General features: G+C 45.5%; 1 protein-coding gene across 3 annotated transcripts in view; it reads right to left on the bottom strand.

The window, feature by feature from the left end:
• The window catches only part of arhgap24 (Rho GTPase activating protein 24), a 280,471-nt gene extending 263,700 nt beyond the window's left edge, over positions 1-16,771 (bottom strand). For 2 of the 3 annotated variants that reach the window (XR_008061354.1, XM_052458552.1), the window contains exon 1: positions 16,140-16,771. The gene's annotated coding sequence lies outside the window, so the exon portion shown is untranslated. The remainder of the gene's footprint in view (positions 1-16,139) is intronic. The other variant, XM_052458553.1, reaches the window with a different exon arrangement.
• Positions 16,772-24,183: the final 7,412 nt, after the last annotated feature.

Below are 24,183 nucleotides of genomic sequence, written 5' to 3'. Positions count from 1 at the left end.
GCTGGTCTTATTAAACCAGATACCCGTTTGGGAAGCTAGTCAGAAGCAGCAGTGGAAGAATACAATAATTACACAAAACAAATGCTTTTTTTTCAGATGGCGAGAAAAAACTATTTTTCTACTCCAGCAGTGATAGCATTTGAAACAAGACCCAGTTTTCCAAAAGCATGCGATTTAAAACAAAAGATGTATCGAGTCTCATTGACAGTTTCTGAGCTCTTTCTAAGATCAAAACAAAGTGAAAATGATCTCCTTAATCTACGGTCTGAAACTGCACTGAAAACCTGCACTGATTCCCTGGTGTATCGCAGGGATTTTTTTTACTAAGCAGACAGAGCCACTACCATGACCATCTGTCAGTCTCTGGGCCTGAGCAGCAGTCAGCAAGCCAGCCAGCCAGCCAACCAGCCAGCCAGCCAGCCAGTCAACAAGTCAGCCAGCCAACCAGTCAGCCAACCAGTCAGCCAGCCAGCCAGTCAACCAGCCAGTCAGCCAGTCAGCAAGCCAGCCAGCCAGCCAACCAGCCAGCCAGCCAGTCAGCCAGCCAGCCAGTCAACCAGCCAGTCAGCCAGTCAGCAAGCCAGCCAGCCAGCCAACCAGCCAGCCAGCCAGTCAACAAGTCAGCCAGCCAACCAGTCAGCCAGCCAGCCAGTCAACCAGTCAGCCAGCCAGCCAGTCAGCCAGCCAGCCAGTCAACCAGCCAGTCAGCCAGTCAGCCAGCCAGCCAGTCAGCCAGCCAACCAGTCCGCCAGCCAGCCAGCCAACCAGTCAGCCAACCAGTCAGCCAACCAGCCAACCAGTCAGCCAGCAAGCCAGCCAGACAGCCAACCAGCCAGCTAGCCAGCCAGTCAGCCAGCCAGCCAGCCAGCCAGCCAGCCAGCCAGCCAGTCAGCCAGCCAACCAGTCAGCCAGCCAGCCAGCCAGTCAGTCAGCCAGCCAGCCAACCAGTCAGCCAGTCAGCCAGCCAGACAGCCTCACAGCTGCTACACCCATCAGGCAGACTGTACTCCAGTCAAAGAGATGGAAAGATGGCGTACCTCCCATATTTGAAGAACAGGAGGGGTGATATGCAAATCCTAAACGTGAGAATACTAGTATTGGACAAAACAATACAGATAAGGAAATAGGAGACTGAGCACAAAATATAGTTGTTCTTTAGTGCTTTATTACAACACCCAACAACACAACTTCTCAAGTCATGAAAAGTCTTCATCAGTCTATCTTTGTCATGAATCGCTTTTGGTAGAAACCTTTAAAATGGACTATTCCTTTCCATGAACAAGCTTGGAAAGTTCTCCCACCATCCATCTCTAAGGCTCCAGGCCAGCGCTAGACTCAGAGTGCTAATGCACGTCCACCAGACTCTCTCGGGTGATGCAGGGCCCAAATGACCATGACAAATACTAGGCACTAAAACGGCTGGTTGGAGACGCTAGAGAGCATCACTGGCTAATGCCTGAGTAGGTCTGATGATAATCACATTGACAGCAGAAGCATGCAAGAGCAATGCTAATGCACCTGAACAAAGACTGAGGTGCATTCCAAATGGCACCCTATTCCCTATATAGTGCACTACTTTTGACCAGGACCCATAGGGGCTCTGATCAAAGTAGTGCATTATACAGTATAGGGAATAGGGTACAATTTGGGATGCACAGAAATTACCCTTCTATTGACAACATCCTCTTCTGGAACACGAGAATGGATCTGCATTCTAATCAGGTACTGTTTTTATGTCCATGGAACTTTAACTTTAGAATTTTAACTATAATTTGGTTCCAACTCCAAATGGAAATTCCAAAGGTTAACTTTGCAAAAAGACCTTGATCCTATTCAATCATCCTCTTGCTCCAAACCTAATGAATACCAAAGTAACGGTACCCACACATTACATATCGCTAATTGCATGCCTACAAGATGGCCTTTTTATGTTAATTCACTTCTTTAACTAAAAATAACAAAGTTAACAACTGTTTTACAAGTTTGCACAGAGCCTTCAATTATGTGAGACAAAATTAGATAGATTTTAGCTCTAACTGAAATAACTTTCCATTCCTTTCCCTTCTTACAGAAGTCTCCATCGAAGCCTCATGGATCAATAATGCCTCAGACAGTTCATGATAGATCAGCTACGAACCTGAGTGTCATATTCACTATCTTGATTTCTCAAATCAATTAAATTATGGATCTATTCAGTGAGTGATAACTAATTACCATAACTAAAGCTCAGTGAATTCCATATATTCCATTATGTTGAAAGTGCACTGACTACAACTATATGGTACCACTGAGGATCATAACTGACTACAGATATATGGTACCACTGAGGATCATAACTGACTACAGATATACGGTACCACTGAGGATCATAACTGACTACAACAATATGGTACCACTGAGGATCATAACTGACTACAGATATACGGTACCACTGAGAATCATAACTGACTACAACTATATGGTACCACTGAGGATCATAACTGACTACAGATATACGGTACCACTGAGGATCATAACTGACTACAACTATATGGTACCACTGAGAATCATAACTGACTACAACTATATGGTACCACTGAGGATCATAACTGACTACAACAATACGGTACCACTGAGGATCATAACTGACTACAGATATACGGTACCAATGAGAATCATAACTGACTACAGATATACGGTACCACTGAGGATCATAACTGACTACAGATATACGGTACCACTGAGGATCATAACTGACTACAGATATACGGTACCACTGAGGATCATAACTGACTACAACTATATGGTACCACTGAGAATCATAACTGACTACAACAATACGGTACCACTGAGGATCATAACTGACTACAGATATACGGTACCACTGAGAATCATAACTGACTACAGATATATGGTACCACTGAGAATCATAACTGACTACAACTATATGGTACCACTGAGGATCATAACTGACTACAGATATATGGTACCACTGAGGATCATAACTGACTACAGATATATGGTACCACTGAGGATCATAACTGACTACAGATATACGGTACCACTGAGGATCATAACTGACTACAACTATATGGTACCACTGAGGATCATAACTGACTACAGATATACGGTACCACTGAGGATCATAACTGACTACAACTATATGGTACCACTGAGGATCATAACTGACTACAGATATACGGTACCACTGAGGATCATAACTGACTACAGATATACGGTACCACTGAGGATCATAACTGACTACAGATATACGGTACCACTGAGGATCATAACTGACTACAACTATATGGTACCACTGAGGATCATAACTGACTACAGATATACGGTACCACTGAGGATCATAACTGACTACAGATATACGGTACCACTGAGGATCATAACTGACTACAGATATACGGTACCACTGAGGATCATAACTGACTACAGATATACGGTACCACTGAGGATCATAACTGACTACAGATATACGGTACCACTGAGGATCATAACTGACTACAACTATATGGTACCACTGAGAATCATAACTGACTACAACTATATGGTACCACTGAGGATCATAACTGACTACAGATATACGGTACCACTGAGAATCATAACTGACTACAACTATATGGTACCACTGAGGATCATAACTGACTACAGATATACGGTACCACTGAGAATCATAACTGACTACAACTATATGGTACCACTGAGGATCATAACTGACTACAACTATATGGTACCACTGAGGATCACACCTGACATAACCTTTGAACAGGGTCTACGTCCCAAACGGCACCCTATTCCCTTCATAGTGCACTACTTTTTACCATCTGGTAAACCACTACCACTGAGGTAGTGCTCAGATGAATCCACTCGACAGGAGATGGACGAGAGGAAACATTTCAATGAAAACACATGTTGATATGAGAACCTTGGCATCATAAACGGCACCCTATTCCCCTTTATAGTGCAACACTTGTTTTACCGGGGCCTATAGGTTTTCTATTCAAACGCAGTGCACTGCGTCGGGGAATAGGGTGCCTTTTAGGACGCAGAGGTGTAAACATCTGATAGTGCTCATATTGCAGCCAGCTTAGTTGAGACTGAAGTGAACTGTGCTGTAATATATAGATCTACAGTATATATAGATGGCATTGCAGGAATCCCGTAGAGTAAGCAGATGCGTGCAATGCTACACAGTATAATCCATGCCAGACTGCCTGTAAATATCCTCTGTGCCATCTGTCCACACACACACACACACACACACACACACACACACACGTGCGCACACACACACACACACATGCGCACACACACACATGCGCACACAGACACACACATTCACACACACTTCCCCCTTCACAGTAGGCCCAGTGCTAAAGACAAATATAACCAGCCGTTACCACAGGCTGTGTTCGACGACAGACAGACAGACAGACAGACAGACAGACAGACAGACAGACAGACAGACAGACAGACAGACAGACAGACAGAGCCCCTGCTGAAGGATAGGCATCTATGTGTTCTGGAGTGCCCCTGCTGAAACCACAGAGGGGGGTGAGGAGGAGCAGGTCATCCTGTCTTCCTGAAATGTGTGCTTGGCTATGCTAGTGCACTTCTTTTGACCAGAGTCCATTGGACTTTGGTCAAAACTACTGCACTGTATAGGGAATAGGGTGCCATTTGGGACATAAACCCTTGTTAGGGGTCAGGGAGAGGGCACTACTGAGGATCACACACACACAGGCCAGCTACGGTCCAACCCAGCGAGATGAACGTGGCCTCTGTAGCTGTCTTTGGAAGCTACTCTCTGTGACGTCACCACCCAGAGGCTCTGGGTAGGGTTAGCAGCTTGAGGCTTCACGTATCAGTACCAAGTTTCAGTCATGTTTAAAAAAGCTTTGAGATTGAGAGACCGTTTAACCTGTCCCTTGTCAATGAATCAAATCAACCAATTGTGTTATTGTTTCATATAAAGCTTTTCCTGTTTTACAGCCCTATGAGGTAGTTAATTAGCAGATTCCAATGTATTCGTTACTAGGGCTGGGACGATACCAGTATCACCATACTCGTTAGTATCGTGGAAAGGAAACCAAACATAAAGCGGATATAACTTCTTTAGGAAAACAGCGCCAATGTTGGAAACAAACATCATTATGTTGTCATCCAGAGTCACATTTCTTTCTTTTCCAAGCTGTAGCACGTCATATTTGACCTACAGCTGGTTTTTAAAAGGACCAAAGAGACTGGTCTGCTTCGTGTTTTAATTTTTACAGTGGAAAAATATTGCAATACTGGTATCGTCATTGCCCTAGTCCTCACACATGGCAAATGGCAACATTTTGAAACATAATTCAAAGTGTGTTTTGTCTACACTGTGAGTCACGGCTGTGCTTGATTTAGATAGCTGCTTAAAAGCTCTTAAAGGATCTGCCCCGTCTTTCAATTTTTGCGTAAAATGACATACTCAAATCTAACTGCCTGTAGCTCAGGACCTGAAGCAAGGATATGCATATTCTTGATATCATTTGAAAGGAAACACTCCTGAAGTTTGTGGAAATGTGAAACTAATGTAGGAGAATATAACACATTAGATCTGGTAAAAGATAATACAAAGAAAAAAGCAGGTGTTTATTTTTATTTTTTTGTACCATCATCTTTGAAATGTAAGAGAAAGGCCATAGTGTATTATTCCAGCACAGGCTCAATATAGATTTTGGCCACGAGATGGAAACAGCGTATGTGCAAAGTTTACACTAATCCAAGGAACCATTGCATTTCTGTTCAAAATTTTGTATCAAGACTGCCCAAATGTGCCAAATTGGTTTATTAATAACTTTTCAAGTTCAAAACTGTGCATTCTCCTCAAACAATACCATGGTATTTTTCTCACTGTAATATCTACTGTAAATTGGACAGGGCAGTTAGATTAACAAGAATTTAAGCTTTCTGCCAATATCAGATATGCCTATGTCCTGGGAAATGTTCTTGTTACTTACAACCTCATGCTAATCGCATTAGCCAACGTTCGCTCAAACATCCTTTTGGGGACCCATCGATCCTGTAGAGGATATGGAATCCTTTTATAGAGATGATGTGATTCTTCTGTTGTTCTATATACAGTGGGGCAAAAACAGTATTTAGTCAGCCACCAATTGTGCAAGTTCTCCCACTTAAAAAGATGAGAGATGTCATTTTCATCATAGGTACACTTCAACTATGACAGACAAAATGAGAAAAAAAATCCAGAAAATCACATTGTAGGATTTTTAATGATTTTTAAATAAATTTTTAATTTATTTGCAAATTATGGTGGAAAATAAGTATTTGGTCAATAACAAAACTTTATCTCAATACTTTGTTATATACCCTTTGTTGGCAATGACAGAGGTCAAATGTTTTCTGTAAGTCTTCACAAGGTTTTCACACACTGTTGCTGGTATTTTGGCCCATTCCTCCATGCAGATCTCCTCTAGAGCAGTGATGTTTTGGGGGTGTTGCTGGGCAACACGGACTTTCAACTCCCTCCAAAGATTGTCTATGGGGTTGAGATCTGGACACTGGCTAGGCCACTCCAGGACCTTGAAATGCTTCTTACGAAGCCACTCCTTCGTTGTCAGGGCGGTGTGTTTGGGATCATTGTCATGCTGAAAGACCCAGCCACGTTTCATCTTCAATCCCTTGCTGATGGAAGGAGGTTTTCACTCAAAATCTCACGATACATGGCCCCATTCATTCTTTCCTTTACACGGATCAGTAGTCCTGGTTCCTTTGCAGAAAAACAGCCCCAAAGCATGATGTTTCCACCCCCATGCTTCACAGAGGTATGGTGTTCTTTGGATGCAACTCAGCATTCTTTGTCCTCCAAACACGACGAGTTGAATTTTTACCAAAAAGTTATATTTTGGTTTCATCTGACCATATGATATTTTCCCAATCTTCTTCTGGATCATCCAAATGCTCTCTAGCAAACTTCAGACGGGCCTGGACATGTACTGGCTTAAGCAGGTGGACACGTCTGGCAATATATAGACTGTACCCCCCACCCCATGTCTTAATATATAGACTGTACCCCCCCGCCCCCTCCACACCATGTCTTAATATATAGACTGTACCCCCTCCACACCATATCTTAATATATAGACTGTATCCCCCCCCCTCCACCCCATGTCTTAATATATAGACTGTATCCACCCCATGTCTTAATATATAGACTGTACCCCCCCGCCCCCTCCACACCATGTCTTAATATATAGACTGTACCCCCTCCACACCATGTCTTAATATATAGACTGTACCCCCCGCCCCATGTCTTAATATATAGACTGTACCCCCCACCCCATGTCTTAATATATAGACTGTACCCCCCCCACCCCATGTCTTAATATATAGACTGTACCCCCACACCCCATGTCTTAATATATAGACTGTACCCCCCCCACCATGTCTTAACCCATGTCTCAATATATAGACTGTACCCCCACCCCATGTCTTAATATATAGACTGTACACCCCCCCCCGCCTCCCCCACACCATGTCTTAATATATAGACTGTACCCCCCCACCCCCCCCCCCCCCCACCCCATGTCTTAATACATAGACTGTACCCCCCCTGCCCCATCCACACCATGTCTTAATATATAGACTATACCCCCCACCCCATGTCTCAATATATAGACTGTACCCCCCACCCCATGTCTTAATATATAGACTGTACCCCCCTGCCCCATCGACACCATGTCTTAATATATAGACTGTACCCCCCACCCCATGTCTCAATATATAGACTGTACCCCCCCCACCCCATGTCTTAATATATAGACTGTACCCCCCCCCCCTGCCCCCTCCACACCATGTCTTAATGTATAGACTGTACACCCCCCACCCCATGTCTTAATATATAGACTGTACCCCCCACCCCATGTCTTAATATATAGACTGTACCCCCCTCTGTCCTCTGACATACTGTGCCATGAAACATTTTCATATTATAGGATGACTGGACTCACTGACTGACTTATGACAGAGTGACCACTGGCATCAGTCTGGGGCCAGTCTGGCTATGGACCCACAAACAGAATGAGTGGACACAACAGCAACAACAACAACAACAATATCCTGATATCCACAATCCACCCCTTCCCCAGTGTCAACATTCACCACAATGTGCAGTAACTGTAGTGTACAACGCCAGAAGGAACTCAATGAAGACTAGTTAAGCACAGACATTTTTCTCACGATTGTATTTCCTGTCAGGGCTTTACTGAACCTCATTCCCCTTGGCTCAATAATGTGTTGACCCTCTCCTATTCACAGTGGATGAGGAGAGGCTGATCTCCCTGCTCTCCTTCTTTAACCCTTCTTTCTCCCTTGCACCCATTTCCCCAACTTTCCTCCACTCCACCTTCTCCTTTCAGTTCTTCCTCTTCTCACTCTTCTTCCCCTCCTCCCCTCATGCCTCACCCTCTTCCTCCTGTTCCCCTGATAAACAGATATGGCAAAGCCAAACTTTAATCTACTCCTCCCCAGTGTCAACATCCTCTCCTCTCCTCTCCTGGGATCTATGTAAGGGGTCATGTCGTGTTCGTCTCACAGACTACTGCCCTACTTAAGGACACATTCATCTGCAGATATGATGGAATTTCTCATTTTGGTTCGATCAGTGAGTGAAAATCCATGGGGCTGTGTAGTATGTGTGTGTGTGTGTGTGTGTGTGTGTGTGTGTGTGTGTGTGTGTGTGTGTGTGTGTGTGTGTGTGTGTGTGTGTGTGTGTGTGTGTGTGTGTGTGTGTGTGTGTGTGTGTGTGTGTGTGTGTGTGTGTGTGTGTGTGTGTGTGTGTGTGTGTGCAGTGCTATGCCCGCCATGCTGCAGGGATTGACTGGAATGTCAGGCTTCAGTCAGGCTTGAGTTTGTGGTTACTGCTGCAGCTCTGTGTGTGTATATATATATATATATACACACCACATGATCAAAAGTATGTGGACACCTGCTCATTCCAAAATCATTGTCATTAATATGGAGTTGGTTCCCTCTTTGCTGCTATAACAGCCTCCTCTCTTCTGGGAAGGCTTTCGACTAGATGGTGGAACATTGCTGTGGGGACTTGCTTCCATTCAGCCACAAGAGCATAAGTGAGGTAGGGCACAGATGTTGGGCGATTAGGCCTGGCTCGCAGTCCAATGTATACCAAAGTTGTTCGATGAGGTTGAGGTCAGGGCTCTGTGCAGGCCAGTCAAGTTCTTCCACACCTATCACAGAAAAAAAACATTTCTGTAAGGACTTCCCTTTGTGCACGGGGGAATTGTCATGCTGAAACAGGAGAGGGCCTTCCCCAAACTGTTGCCAAAAAGTTGGAACTACAAAAGCGTCTAGAATGTAATTGCATGCTGAGGTGAAGATTTCCCTTCACTGGAACAAAGGGGCCCGAACCATTAAAAACAGCCTCATACCATTATTCCTCCTCCACCAAACTTTACAGTTGGTACTATGCATTTGGGCAGGAAGCGTTTTCCTGGCATCCGCCAATCCCAGATTCGCCCGTCAGACTGGCAGCTGGTAAAGCGTGATTCATCACTCCAGTGAACCTGTTTCCAATGTTCCAATGAATCTAATGGCGGCGAGCTTTACACCACTCCAGCCAACGTTTTGCAATGCGTATGGTTATCTTAGGCTTGTGTACGGCTGCTCAAACCCATTTCATGAAGCTCCCGACAAACAGTTATTGTGCTGATGTTGCTTCCAGAGGCAGTTTGGAACTCGGTAGTGAGTGTTGCAACTGAGGACAGATGACTTTTAGGTGCTACGCGCTACGCAGTCCCGTTCTATAAGCGGGTGTGGCCTACCGCTTCGTGGCTGAGCCGTTGTTGCTCCTAGACGTTTCCACAATAACAGCACTTACATTGGACCGGGGCAGCTCTAGCAGGGCAGAAATTTAATGAAACGGACTTGTTGGAAAGGTGGCATCCTATGACAGTGCCACTTTGAAAGTCACTGAGCTCTTCAGTAAGGCCATTCTACTGCCAATGTTTGTCTCTGGAGATTGCATGGCGGTGTGCTCGATTTCATACAACTGTCAGCAATGGGTGTGGCTGAAATAGACATATCTGAAATAGCTGAATCCACTAATTTGGAGGGGTGTCCTCTCCCACTCGGCCAGGTCGCAGTTGTAAATGAGAACTTGTTCTCAACTGGCCTACCTGGTTAAATAAAGGTGTTCTCAACTGGCCTACCTGGTTAAATAAAGGTGTTCTACTGCATCTACTTCCGGGTTGGAGCGAGCGGTCGCATTCGCACTTCGCTCTGCAGGTTGTATAACTTTTTCATTACATTTCATTATAGTACAACGGTTTGATTTGTCTAATCTTAGCAATTCTTCTTAGCTAGCTACATAGCCGTCCTTGTATCAGAGATAATTGCATAATTATCGTATTTCGTCGCCCTAACGTAGCCTTCACTGCTATTCGCCCAGGAGCTAGCAAACGCTAGCTAACGCCCACAGATTAGCATCACTGTAGTGCTATTCACTCAACTGAACGACTTGATTAGTTTAGTGTTAGCTAGCTACACAGCTGTCTTTGTTTCCAAGATAATTGTGTAGTTTAGAGTGTGTAGTCTTGGAGTGATTATCTTGGCTACGTCCCTCCCGTCTTCAAGAGAGCGAGAGTTGCACCCTTCTGAAAAAACCTACACTCGATCCCTCCGATGTCAACAACTACAGACCAGTATCCCTTCTTTCTTTTCTCTCCAAAACTCTTGAGCGTGCCGTCCTTGGCCAGCTCTACCGCTATCTCTCTCAGAATGACCTTCTTGATCCAAATCAGTCAGGTTTCAAGACTAGTCATTCAACTGAGACTGCTCTTCTCTGTATCACGGAGGCGCTCCGCACTGCTAAAGCTAACTCTCTCTCCTCTGCTCTCATCCTTCTAGACCTATCGGCTGCCTTCGATACTGTGAACCATCAGATCCTCCTCTCCACCCTCTCCGAGTTGGGCATCTCCGGCGCGGCCCACGCTTGGATTGCGTCCTACCTGACAGGTCGCTCCTACCAGGTGGCGTGGCGAGAATCTGTCTCCTCACCACGCGCTCTCACCACTGGTGTCCCCAGGGCTCTGTTCTAGGCCCTCTCTTATTCTCGCTATACACCAAGTCACTTGGCTCTGTCATAACCTCACATGGTCTCTCCTATCATTGCTATGCAGACGACACACAATTAATCTTCTCCTTTCCCCCTTCTGATGACCAGGTGGCGAATCGCATCTCTGCATGTCTGGCAGACATATCAGTGTGGATGACGGATCACCACCTCAAGCTGAACCTCAGCAAGACGGAGCTCCTCTTCCTCCCGGGGAAGGACTGCCCGTTCCATGATCTCGCCATCACGGTTGACAACTCCATTGTGTCCGCCTCCCAGAGCGCTAAGAACCTTGGCGTGATCCTGGACAACACCCTGTCGTTCTCAACTAACATCAAGGCGGTGGCCCGTTCCTGTAGGTTCATGCTCTACAACATCCGCAGAGTACGACCCTGCCTCACACAGGAAGCGGCGCAGGTCCTAATCCAGGCACTTGTTATCTCCCGTCTTGATTACTGCAACTCGCTGTTGGCTGGGCTCCCTGCCTGTGCCATTAAACCCCTACAACTCATCCAGAACGCCGCAGCCCGTCTGGTGTTCAACCTTCCCAAGTTCTCTCACGTCACCCCGCTCCTCCGCTCTCTCCACTGGCTTCCAGTTGAAGCTCGCATCCGCTACAAGATCATGGTGCTTGCCTACGGAGCTGTGAGGGGAACGGCACCTCAGTACCTCCAGGCTCTGATCAGGCCCTACACCCAAACAAGGGCACTGCGTTCATCCACCTCTGACCTGCTCGCCTCCCTACCACTGAGGAAGTACAGTTCCCGCTCAGCCCAGTCAAAACTGTTCGCTGCTCTGGCCCCCAATGGTGGAACAAACTCCCTCACGACGCCAGGACAGCGGAGTCAATCACCACCTTCCGGAGACACCTGAAACCCCACCTCTTCAAGGAATACCTAGGATAGGGTAAGTAATCCTTCTCACCCCCCTAAAAGATTTAGATGCACTATTGTAAGTGGCTGTTCCACTGGATGTCATAAGGTGTATGCACCAATTTGTAAGTCGCTCTGGATAAGAGCGTCTGCTAAATGACTTAAATGTAAATGTAATGTGTTCTCAACTGGCCTACCTGGTTAAATAAAGGTGTTCTCAACTGGCCTACCTGGTTAAATAAAGGTGTTCTCAACTGGCCTACCTGGTTAAATAAAGGTGTTCTCAACTGGCCTACCTGGTTAAATAAAGGTGTTCTCAACTGGCCTACCTGGTTAAATAAAGGTGTTCTCAACTGGCCTACCTGGTTAAATAAAGGTGTTCTCAACTGGCCTACCTGGTTAAATAAAGGTGTTCTCAACTGGCCTACCTGGTTAAATAAAGGTGTTCTCAACTGGCCTACCTGGTTAAATAAAGGTGTTCTCAACTGGCCTACCTGTTTAAATAAAGGTGTTCTCAACTGGCCTACCTGGTTAAATAAAGGTGTTCTCAACTGGCCTACCTGGTTAAATAAAGGTGTTCACAACTGGCCTACCTGGTTAAATAAAGGTGTTCACAACTGGCCTACCTGGTTAAATAAAGGTAGAAACACTCCTCCCCTGCCATGTATCTGCTTGATAACTCAGGCTGAGATGAGTCACTAACTGATGGGTAGCAGTGTAGCGGGAATTTATTACGAGGTACAACAGACATTGTTTGTGTTCAAGTGATGATACAATTATGGATGAAAACAAATCATGTTTCTTTCAATCCCCCTCTCTCTATCTCTCTCGCTCTCTCTCTCTCTCAATTCAATTGAAGGGCTTTATTGGCATGGGAAACATATGTTAACATTGTCAAAGCAAGTGAAGTAATTAATTAAGTTATTAATAATTTAACAAAGGTGAAATAAACAATAAAATGAACAGCAAACATTACATTCACAGAAGTTCCAAAAGAATAAAGTAATTTCAAATGTCATATTATGTTTATATACTCTCTCTCTCTCTCTCCCTCTCTTTCTCCCTCTCTCTCTCTCTCTCTCTCTCTCTCTCTCTCTCTCTCTCTCTCCCTCTCTCTCTCTCTCTCTCTCTCTCTCTCTCTCTCTCTCTCTCTCTCTCTCTCTCTCTCTCTCTCTCTCTCTCTCTCTCTCTCTCTCTCTCTCTCTCTCCCTCTCTCTCTCTCTCTCTCCCTCTCTCTCTCTCTCTCTCTCTCTCTCTCTCTCTCTCTCTCTCTCTCTCTCTCTCTCTCTCTCTCTCTCTCTCTCTCTCTCACGCTCTCTCTCAATGATAATTAATTTCAAGAAAACAAAGGTGTTTTACAGATATCCAAGTTACTCATTGAAGGTGTAAATAAATGTCTCATCTCAAAGAAGAAGAAGAAGCTTAGAAACGGTCTCATCAGATGAATGACACAGAGAGGTTCTATTCTGAGAACATTTCTGCATGTGGTAAAGAATCTGTATATATATATAGCTAGCGCAGTGTATCAATAGCGGATATGACAGACAGAACCACCAACTGACTGACTCAAAGAGTCACATTAGAAAACCAAATCCTGGGCAATGGAAATACAACATGTCATGTGCATGAAATATAAAGTACATCATGCCGATTGGACGATGATACGTGGACGACGATGAAACGCACGAATCAGAGTATCTCCACAGTACCCTGACAATTGAGTGACAGACAGATAGTCCAGCCCTCCCCCTTCAGTCTTACTGAAAACATCTTCCTACATAGACAGACAAAACATATTATGTGCCTGATAACAAGGCGTTATAAAGGTTCAAACGAAGCATGTATAATCTCTATAGGGATTCTGATGCCAGACAGTCAGTCCAGCTGTAGGGCGGCCCAGCCTCCGAAATAACTCCAGAAGTAAACTCTCAACTTTATGCAATAATTTCTCCGTATTGTCTTAGGAATGCTGCATTATCTCTTCAACCCCCATTCTGTCACACCTCTGGGTAGCAGAGGGTTATGTTGTCATTACATCCTGTAGGTCTGATATCTGATTGGAGGTTAACTTTACAGTAATACTATTGGTCAACTCAGATTTTGAATCCAAACAGTCAGATGCTAAAAAAAATGGTATTGGATTCATTCTCTTTCTATATATTTTTTCCTGACCTGCTGTGGTGAGATACACTCTCTCTTTATCTCTCCCCTCCCCAGGATCTCACTCTCTCTCTTTATCTCTCCCCTTCCCAGGATCTCACTCTCTCTCTTTATCTCTCTCCTCCCCAGGATCTCACTCTCTCTCTTTATCTCTCCCCTCCCCAGGATCTCACTCTCTCTCTTTATCTCTCCCCTCCCCAGGATCTCACTCTCTCTCTTTATCTCTCCCCTCCCCAGGATCTCACTCTCTCTCTTTATCTCTCCCCTCCGCAGGATCTCACTCTCTCTCTTTATCTCTCCCCTCCCCAGAAACTCACTCTCTCTCTTTATCTCTCCCCTCCCCAGGATCTCACTCTCTCTCTTTATCTCTCCCCTTCCCAGGATCTCACTCTCTCTCTTTATCTCTCCCCTCCCCAGGATCTCACTCTCTCTCTTTATCTCTCCCCTCGCCAGGATCTCACGCTCTCTCTTTATCTCTCCCCTCCCCAGGATCTCACGCTCTCTCTTTATCTCTCCCCTCCCCAGGATCTCACTCTCTCTCTTTATCTCTCCCCTTCCCAGGATCTCACTCTCTCTCTTTATCTCTCCCCTCCCCAGAAACTCACTCTCTCTCTTTATCTCTCCCCTCCCCAGGATCTCACTCTCTCTCTTTAACCCTCCCCTCCCCAGGATCTCACTCTCTCTCTTTATCTCTCCCCTCCCCAGGATCTCACTCTCTCTCTTTATCTCTCCCCTTCCCAGGATCTCACTCTCTCTCTTTATCTCTCCCCTCCCCAGGATCTCTCTCTCTCTCTTTATCTATCTCCTCCCCAGAATCTCACTCTCTCCCTTTATCTCTCTCCTCCCCAGGATCTCACTCTCTCTCTTTATCTCTCTCCTCCCCAGGATCTCATTCTCTTTATCTCTCTCCTCCCCAGGATCTCACACTCTCTCCTTATATCTCTCCTCCCCAGGGACTCTTGGGGCAGACCTTTCAGGCTATGTCTTCTCTCTCTCACTCTCTGATCATGCCTAGAATAATGCCTTGTAATGCTAGTTAATTCCTTGTAACGTGAGCTTTCAGTCTTGTATGTGATTTCATTCATTGTACCGTGTAATATCTGAATTTGATAGACAATTCTCACAGCTCTTTAAGAGTGTTTGTTGCATATTCCTGTTCATCCTCAGATATACTTGTTAATAGACTTTGTCCATTCATTGCATAGTCTTATTACAGGTCGCAGGTGAGCTATATATATATATATAAAACATACTTATATATCAAATATTACCACACTACACAGCTACTCCTCAGGCAGTCATATTGATGTATCTTCAAACATAGAGAAACAAACCCACTATAAGCCTGATATGCCTCATAACAGGTTATAATGCATTACATTATACCTGCAGGCAGTGCTTTAGAGAGGGCCAGACAGTCAGTCAGTCAGTCAGTCAGTCCCACAACTCATCAGAGAGTGACAGTCAGACAGTCAGTCCCACAGCTCCTCAGAGAGTGACAGACAGTCAGTCAGTCCCACAGTTCCTCAGAGAGTGACAGACAGTCAGTCAGTCCCACAGCTCCTCAGAGAGTGACAGACAGTCAGTCAGTCCCACAGCTCCTCAGAGAGTGACAGACAGTCAGTCAGTCCCACAGTTCCTCAGAGAGTGACAGACAGTCAGTCAGTCCCACAGCTCCTCAGAGAGTGACAGACGACAGTCAGTCAGTCCTACAGCTCCTCAGAGAGTGACAGTCAGTCAGTCCCACAGCTCCTCAAACAGTGCTATTGATAAACTCTGCTTACAGTCAGTCTGCCGGTATGACAAAGACTGGATGGATGTGTGAACTCAGCTCGTATCAATGTGAAAAGGACATGGCCTCTAAAGACTGTCAAAACACAAGAAACATTGCCCACCGTACAGTAGACAGGTGTAGCTGGGCACAGCCATCCACAACACTGAGCCGACAGCACACCAGGAGACACAATAGCAGAACACAAAACACTTACTTTACTCTAGAAATCAGCCTCTAAAGTAATATCCAGGTTGTGACGTGTGAAGTTTCCAATCGACAACAAAAAAAGATCCTAATCCACAGTTAGTCCAGTCACTCAGAAAGAGAGATGGGAGAAAGAAGGGGTGAATCTCGACCTCTTCAGCCAGAGCGCTCCTGTTGCTGTTGCCTCTTCCATAGAGATGGTCAGCTGCCTCAGAGGAGACTGGAGTAAGAGAGAGGAGACTGGTTCTCTGTGATCGTGTATTTTACCAACGAGCTGCTGTTATAAACTTTTCCCCTGACTGCTCAGACCATCTGCCTGCCGGGTAGGTTTCCGTGGGGACAAGACAGCACGGACGAACGGCAGCCACAACAGAGATCAGCAGAGCAGCAGCCTAAAACCACATGGGGGCTCCAGAGGCAGGGAGTGCAGTCCACGCAGTACATCAGAGTCACAACACAGTCTTTCCCAGCCTGAGTCAACACGCTGTCCACAACTCAACTTAGTCTCCGAGTGAGCTAAGCTGTCTGTGAGAAAAGCAGCACGCAGTCCAGCAGAGTGACCCTGCCCTCCAGGCTACAGCTTGAAGAGCTGCAGAAGGAGAGAGAGAAGTAGGAGGAGAAGGAGGAGGAGGAACAGGAGGAGCGAGTGTTTGCGTGAGTGTGTTTGAGGAAGTCTGCAGATGAAGGGTGAGTGGTATGACTAAGCTGTGAACAGTGAGCCCCCCCCCCCCCCCTCTCGCTCTCTCTCTCTCTCTCTCTTTCTCACAGGCAGGCAGACTTTGTCTTGGGTTTGGTTTCAGATTCCACACAAGCAACGGGCAGCTGTTCCCCCTGGTGCGCGAACACACACACACACACACACACACACACACACACACACACACACACACACACACACACACACACACACACACACACACACACACACACACACACACACACACACACACATACGCACACACACAAACACACAAAAACAGTGAGACTCCCACTTTTAAACACCTCTGACTTACAGGGTGAAACTACTACCAACAGTCTGTGTCTCTGTTACATTATATCACTTTACTTCCTGTTTCATACCGTACACAATATATAGTTTTAGGATAAAGCTGTTATTTCCCCCCTTAGTTGCCCCAGATAAGAATCTGTTTTTTCACAAGAAAAATGACTGTATATCCAGCTACTGGTTGAAACAGCTGGAGCTCTCTCTCCTTCACACCTCTTTAAGCCCAGCTGTACACACGACCATACAAAGGAAAGAGTTTGTCTGCCACTGCTTTGATTGCCTCTGTCCATCTCACAGTGCTTTCCTAAAGACTGTGTGTGTGTGTGTGTGTGTGTGTGTGTGTGTGTGTGTGTGTGTGTGTGTGTGTGTGTGTGTGTGTGTGTGTGTGTGTGTGTGTGTGTGTGTGTGTGTGTGTGTGTGTGTGTGTGTGTGTGTGTGTGTGTGTGTGTGTGTGTGTGTGTGTGTGTGTGTGTGTGTGTGTGTGTGTGTGTGTTTGTTAATTCACAACACTGGGTGGTATTCCCAACAATTTATCACAGCTTGACTTCAGTATTCAACGTTTGTCCAGGATGGAGAAACATTTTGACAGTTAAGTCTATACATTCAGTCAGGATGATTAAAGGTATGTGTTAAGGTTTGGGATAGGGTTATGAATGGTTAAGGTTTGGGATAGGGTTATGAATGGTTAAGGTATATGTTAAGGTTTGGGATAGGGATACAACAGAAACAACTTGATGGTTAAGTTTAGGTATTAATTTCCAATGGATAAGGTAAGGGTTAAGTTAAGGTATTCATTTCCAATCGATAAGGTAAGGGTTAAGTTTAGGCATTAATTTCCAATGGATAAGGTAAGGGTTAAGTTTAGGTATTCATTTCCAATGGATAAGGTAAGGGTTAAGTTTAGGTATTCATTTCCAATGGATAAGGTAAGGTTTAAGTTTAGGTATTCATTTCCAATGGATAAGGTAAGGGTTAAGTTTAGGTATTCATTTCCAATGGATAAGGTAAGGGTTAAGTTTAGGTATTCATTTCCAATGGATAAGGTAAGGGTTAAGTTTAGGTATTCATTTCCAATGGATAAGGTAAGGGTTAAGTTTAGGTATTAATTTCCAATGGATAAGGTAAGGGTTAAGTTTAGGTATTCATTTCCAATGGATAAGGTAAGGGTTAAGTTTAGGTATTCATTTCCAATGGATAAGGTAAGGGTTAAGTTTAGGTATTCATTTACATGTACATTTAAGTCATTTAGCAGACGCTCTTATCCAGAGCGACTTACAAATTGGTGCATTCACCTTATGACATCCAGTGGAACAGCCACTTTACAATAGTGCATCTAAATCTTTTGGGGGGGTGAGAAGGATTACTTATCCTATCCTAGGTATTCCTTAAAGAGGTGGGGTTTCAGGTGTCTCCGGAAGGTGGTGATTGACTCCGCTGTCCTGGCGTCGTGAGGGAGTTTGTTCCACCATTGGGGGGCCAGAGCAGCGAACAGTTTTGACTGGGCTGAGCGGGAACTGTACTTCCTCAGTGGTAGGGAGGCGAGCAGGCCAGAGGTGGATGAACGCAGTGCACTTGTTTGGGTGTAGGGCCTGATCAGAGCCTGGAGGTACTGAGGTGCCGTTCCTCTCACGGCTCCGTAGGCAAGCACCACGGTCTTGTAGCGGATGCGAGCTTCAACTGGAAGCCAGTGGAGAGAGCGGAGGAGCGGGGTGACGTGAGAGAACTTGGGAAGGTTGAACACCAGACGGGCTGCGGCGTTCTGGATGAGTTGTAGGGGTTTAATGGCACAGGCAGGGAGCCCAGCCAACAGCGAGTTGCAGTAATCCAGACGGGAGATGACAAGTGCCTGGATTAGGACCTGCGCCGCTTCCTGTGTGAGGCAGGGTCGTACTCTGCGGATGTTGTAGAGCATGAACCTACAGGAACGGGCCACCGCCTTGATGTTAGTTGAGAACGACAGGGTGTTGTCCAGGATCACGCCAAGGTTCTTAGCGCTCTGGGAGGAGGACACAATGGAGTTGTCAACCGTGATAGCGAGATCATGGAACGGGCAGTCCTTCCCCGGGAGGCAGAGCAGCTCCGTCTTGCCGAGGTTCAGCTTGAGGTGGTGATCCGTCATCCACACTGATATGTCTGCCAGACATGCAGAGATGCGATTCGCCACCTGGTCATCAGAAGGGGGAAAGGAGAAGATTAATTGTGTGTCGTCTGCATAGCAATGATAGGAGAGACCATGTGAGGTTATGACAGAGCCAAGTGACTTGGTGTATAGCGAGAATAGGAGAGGGCCTAGAACAGAGCCCTGGGGACACCAGTGGTGAGAGCGCGTGGTGAGGAGACAGATTCTCGCCACGCCACCTGGTAGGAGCGACCTGTCAGGTAGGACGCAATCCAAGCGTGGGCCGCGCCGGAGATGCCCAACTCGGAGAGGGTGGAGAGGAGGATCTGATGGTTCACAGTATCGAAGGCAGCCGATAGGTCTAGAAGGATGAGAGCAGAGGAGAGAGAGTTAGCTTTAGCAGTGCGGAGCGCCTCCGTGATGCAGAGAAGAGCAGTCTCAGTTGAATGACTAGTCTTGAAACCTGACTGATTTGGATCAAGAAGGTCATTCTGAGAGAGATAGCGGGAGAGCTTGCCAAGGACGGCACGTTCAAGAGTTTTGGAGAGAAAAGAAAGAAGGGATACTGGTCTGTAGTTGTTGACATCGGAGGGATCGAGTGTAGGTTTTTCAGAAGGGTGCAACTCTCGCTCTCTTGAAGACGGAAGGGACGTAGCCAGCGGTCAGGGATGAGTTGATGAGCGAGGTGAGGTAAGGGAGAAGGTCTCCGGAAATGGTCTGGAGAAGAGAGGAGGGGATAGGGTCAAGCGGGCAGGTTGTTGGGCGGCCGGCCGTCACAAGACGTGAGATTTCATCTGGAGAGAGAGGGGAGAAAGAGGTCAGAGCACAGGGCAGGGCAGTGTGAGCAGAACCAGCGGTGTCGTTTGACTTAGCAAACGAGGATCGGATGTCGTCGACCTTCTTTTCAAAATGGTTGACAAAGTCATCTGCAGAGAGGGAGGAGGGGGGGGGAGGGGGAGGAGGATTCAGGAGGGAGGAGAAGGTGGCAAAGAGCTTCCTAGGGTTAGAGGCAGATGCTTCGAATTTAGAGTGGTAGAAAGTGGCTTTAGCAGCAGAGACAGAGGAGGAAAATGTAGAGAGGAGGGAGTGAAAGGATGCCAGGTCCGCAGGGAGGCGAGTTTTCCTCCATTTCCGCTCGGCTGCCCGGAGCCCTGTTCTGTGAGCTCGCAATGAGTCGCCGAGCCACGGAGCGGGAGGGGAGGACCGAGCCGGCCTGGAGGATAGGGGACATAGAGAGTCAAAGGATGCAGAAAGGGAGGAGAGGAGGGTTGAGGAGGCAGAATCAGGAGATAGGTTGGAGAAGGTTTGAGCAGAGGGAAGAGATGATAGGATGGAAGAGGAGAGAGTAGCGGGGGAGAGAGAGCGAAGGTTGGGACGGCGCGATACCATCCGAGTAGGGGCAGTGTGGGAAGTGTTGGATGAGAGCGAGAGGGAAAAGGATACAAGGTAGTGGTCGGAGACTTGGAGGGGAGTTGCAATGAGGTTAGTGGAAGAACAGCATCTAGTAAAGATGAGGTCGAGCGTATTGCCTGCCTTGTGAGTAGGGGGGAAGGTGAGAGGGTGAGGTCAAAGAGAAGAGGAGTGGAAAGAAGGAGGCAGAGAGGAATGAGTCAAAGGTATACGTGGGGAGGTTAAAGTCGCCCAGAACTGTGAGAGGTGAGCCGTCCTCAGGAAAGGAGCTTATCAAGGCATCAAGCTCATTGATGAACTCTCCGAGGGAACCTGGAGGGCGATAAATGATAAGGATGTTAAGCTTGAAAGGGCTGGTAACTGTGACAGCATGGAATTCAAAGGAGGCGATAGACAGATGGGTAAGGGGAGAAAGAGAGAATGACCACTTGGGAGAGATGAGGATCCCGGTGCCACCACCCCGCTGACCAGAAGCTCTCGGGGTGTGCGAGAACACGTGGGCAGACGAGGAGAGAGCAGTAGGAGTAGCAGTGTTATCTGTGGTGATCCATGTTTCCGTCAGTGCCAAGAAGTCGAGGGACTGGAGGGAGGCATAGGCTGAGATGAACTCTGCCTTGTTGGCCGCAGATCGGCAGTTCCAGAGGCTACCGGAGACCTGGAACTCCACGTGGGTCGTGCGCGCTGGGACCACCAGATTAGGGTGGCCGCGGCCACGCGGTGTGGAGCGTTTGTATGGTCTGTGCAGAGAGGAGAGAACAGGGATAGACAGACACATAGTTGACAGGCTACAGAAGAGGCTACGCTAATGCAAGGAGATTGAAATGACAAGTGGACTACACGTCTCGAATGTTCAGAAAGTTAAGCTTACGTAGCAAGAATCTTATTGACTAAAATGATTAAAATGATACAGTACTGCTGAAGTAGGCTAGCTGGCAGTGGCTGCGTTGTTGACACTACACTAATCAAGTCGTTCCGTTGAGTGTAATAGTTTCTACAGTGCATTTCCAATGGATAAGGTAAGGGTTAAGTTTAGGTATTCATTTCCAATGGATAAGGTAAGGGTTAAGTTTAGGTATTCATTTCCAATGGATAAGGTAAGGGTTAAGTTTAGGTATTCATTTCCAATGGATAAGGTAAGGGTTAAGTTTAGGTATTCATTTCCAATGGATAAGGTAAGGGTTAAGTTTAGGTATTCATTTCCAATGGATAAGGTAAGGGTTAAGTTTAGGTATTCATTTCCAATGGATAAGGTAAGGGTTAAGTTTAGGTATTCATTTCTAATGGATAAGGTAAGGGTTAAGTTTAGGTATTCATTTCCAATGGATAAGGTAAGGGTTATCACTGGGATTGAACAGATGAACCTCAGAGCCAGAGCTACTTGATGGTAATAGTGTTCCCCATTGCCCCTAGTAAAATCAAATCAAAGTCTATTGGTCGCACACACAGATTTACAAATATTATCACAGGTGCAGCAAAAATGCTTGTGTTTCTAGCTCCAACAGAGCAGTAATACCTAGCAACACAACAACAATAACAAGACACATGCAATCAAGAAAAAGAAAGAAAGAATGAAATATGAGAAGGAGCAATGTCAGAGACCAGAATATTAATATAGATAAACTAAACTAAAATATAAACGCAACAAAGTGTTGGTCCCATGTTTCATGAGCTGAAATAAAATATCCCAGAAATGTTCCCATGCACACAAAAAGCTTATTTCTCGAATATTTTGTGCACAAATTTGTTTACATCCTTGTTCATGAGCATTTCTTCTTTGCCAAGAAAATCCACCCACGTGACTGGTGTGGGATATCAAAAAGCTGATTAAACTTCATGATCATTACACAGGTGCATCTTGTGCTGGGGACAATAAAAGGCCACTCAACATTTTGCAGTTTTGTCACATAACACAATGCCACAGATGTCTCAAGTTTTTAGGGAGCGTGCAATTGGCATGCTGTCTGCAGGAATGTCCACCAGAGCTGTAGACAGATATTTGAATGTGAATTTTTTCTCTACCGTGGATGAGTGGGGATATAATGTGAATGTCGAGCAACCCAAAGGTAGCGTATTCGAATCTCATCACAGAGCATTTTAGCTACTTAGCTACTTTGCAACTACTTAGCATGTTAGCTAACCCTTCCCCTTAACCCTAAACTTAACCCTTTTAGCTAACCTGTCCCCTAACCTTAAACCTAAACTCCTAACCCCCTGCCTTAGCTAATATTAGCCAGCTAGTTAAAATTAGTGTTAACCACCTAGCTAACGTTAGCCACAACAAATTGGAATTTGTAAGATATCATAGATTTTGCATATTCGTAACATAATGTATGTTTGGCAAATTCGTTATATATCCTCACAAAATGGATGATTGACATCCACAAATGAATACATACCAAACGTAACATATCATACTAAATGTAGTGTTTCGGATGTACACACAGAATGATAGGATATGCTCTGACGTCAGGTTGCATGAATCCAGTATATGCAGTGCATTCGGAAACTTCTCAGAAACGTTAATGTGTTGAAAATCCACAAATTGTTTGGCATAGTCAACTTGTACACAGCTCTGACACACACACTTACCCCACCAGGGGTCTTTTCATCCACCGGCTGTTCATTACATTATGTAGTCATCATGAAGTCACTTCCACACAGCTCTGACACACACACTTACCCCACCAGATTCCACCAGGGGTCTTTTCACAGTCCCCAAATCCAGAACAAATTCAAGAAAGTGTACAGCATTACATAGAGCCATTATCGCATGGCACTCCAATGAACAGCAAACCAGGTTTTAAAAAACAGATACATCAACACGTTACGGTACAATGCCTCTCCCTTATTGACCTAGAGTCCTAGACAGTTTGTTTGTATGTATTGACATGTAGGCCTTTTGTGTGCCTTTTTAAAAATGGATGTAGTTCTGTCCTTGAGATGTTCTTGTCTATTAATGTTCTGTACTCTGTCATATTTCATGTATTTGTGTGGACCCCAGGAAGAGCAGCTTCTGCTTTTGCAACAGCTAATTGCGATCCTAATAAAATACCAAAAAACAACAAAAATGTGCCAATATATTCTCCAAACACCAGTTTCACGGGCATTATCACTTAATTATCACTTGTCTGTTGCTTTATAGAATTATAAAATACATCCCACCAGCCACAGACGTCAATTCAACATCTATTCCACGTTGGTTCAACGTAATTTCATTGAAATGACATGGAAACAACGATGATTCAACCAGCGTGTGCCCAGTGGGATATCACTGTTTGACAATTTACTCTGAGATCCGCACATTTTAGTCATTAAAAGTGAAGAATGATTGACCTATAATCAAAATTCTAAGAATTTAACGAAATATAGAAACATGTTTATTGATGACTCGTGTGAAACGTCACAGACATGTTGTGTCTGTAAAACAAATATGTCGTTTCATTAAGATTGTTTAAATGTATACTGTCATAAAAGCAGTTCAATACAAACAATACAGATGGATATATAGTGTACCATACT

Source organism: Oncorhynchus keta, chromosome 12 (assembly GCF_023373465.1).
Source record: "Oncorhynchus keta strain PuntledgeMale-10-30-2019 chromosome 12, Oket_V2, whole genome shotgun sequence".
NCBI lineage: Eukaryota > Metazoa > Chordata > Actinopteri > Salmoniformes > Salmonidae > Oncorhynchus > Oncorhynchus keta.
This window is presented reverse-complemented; position numbering and strand designations above follow the sequence as displayed.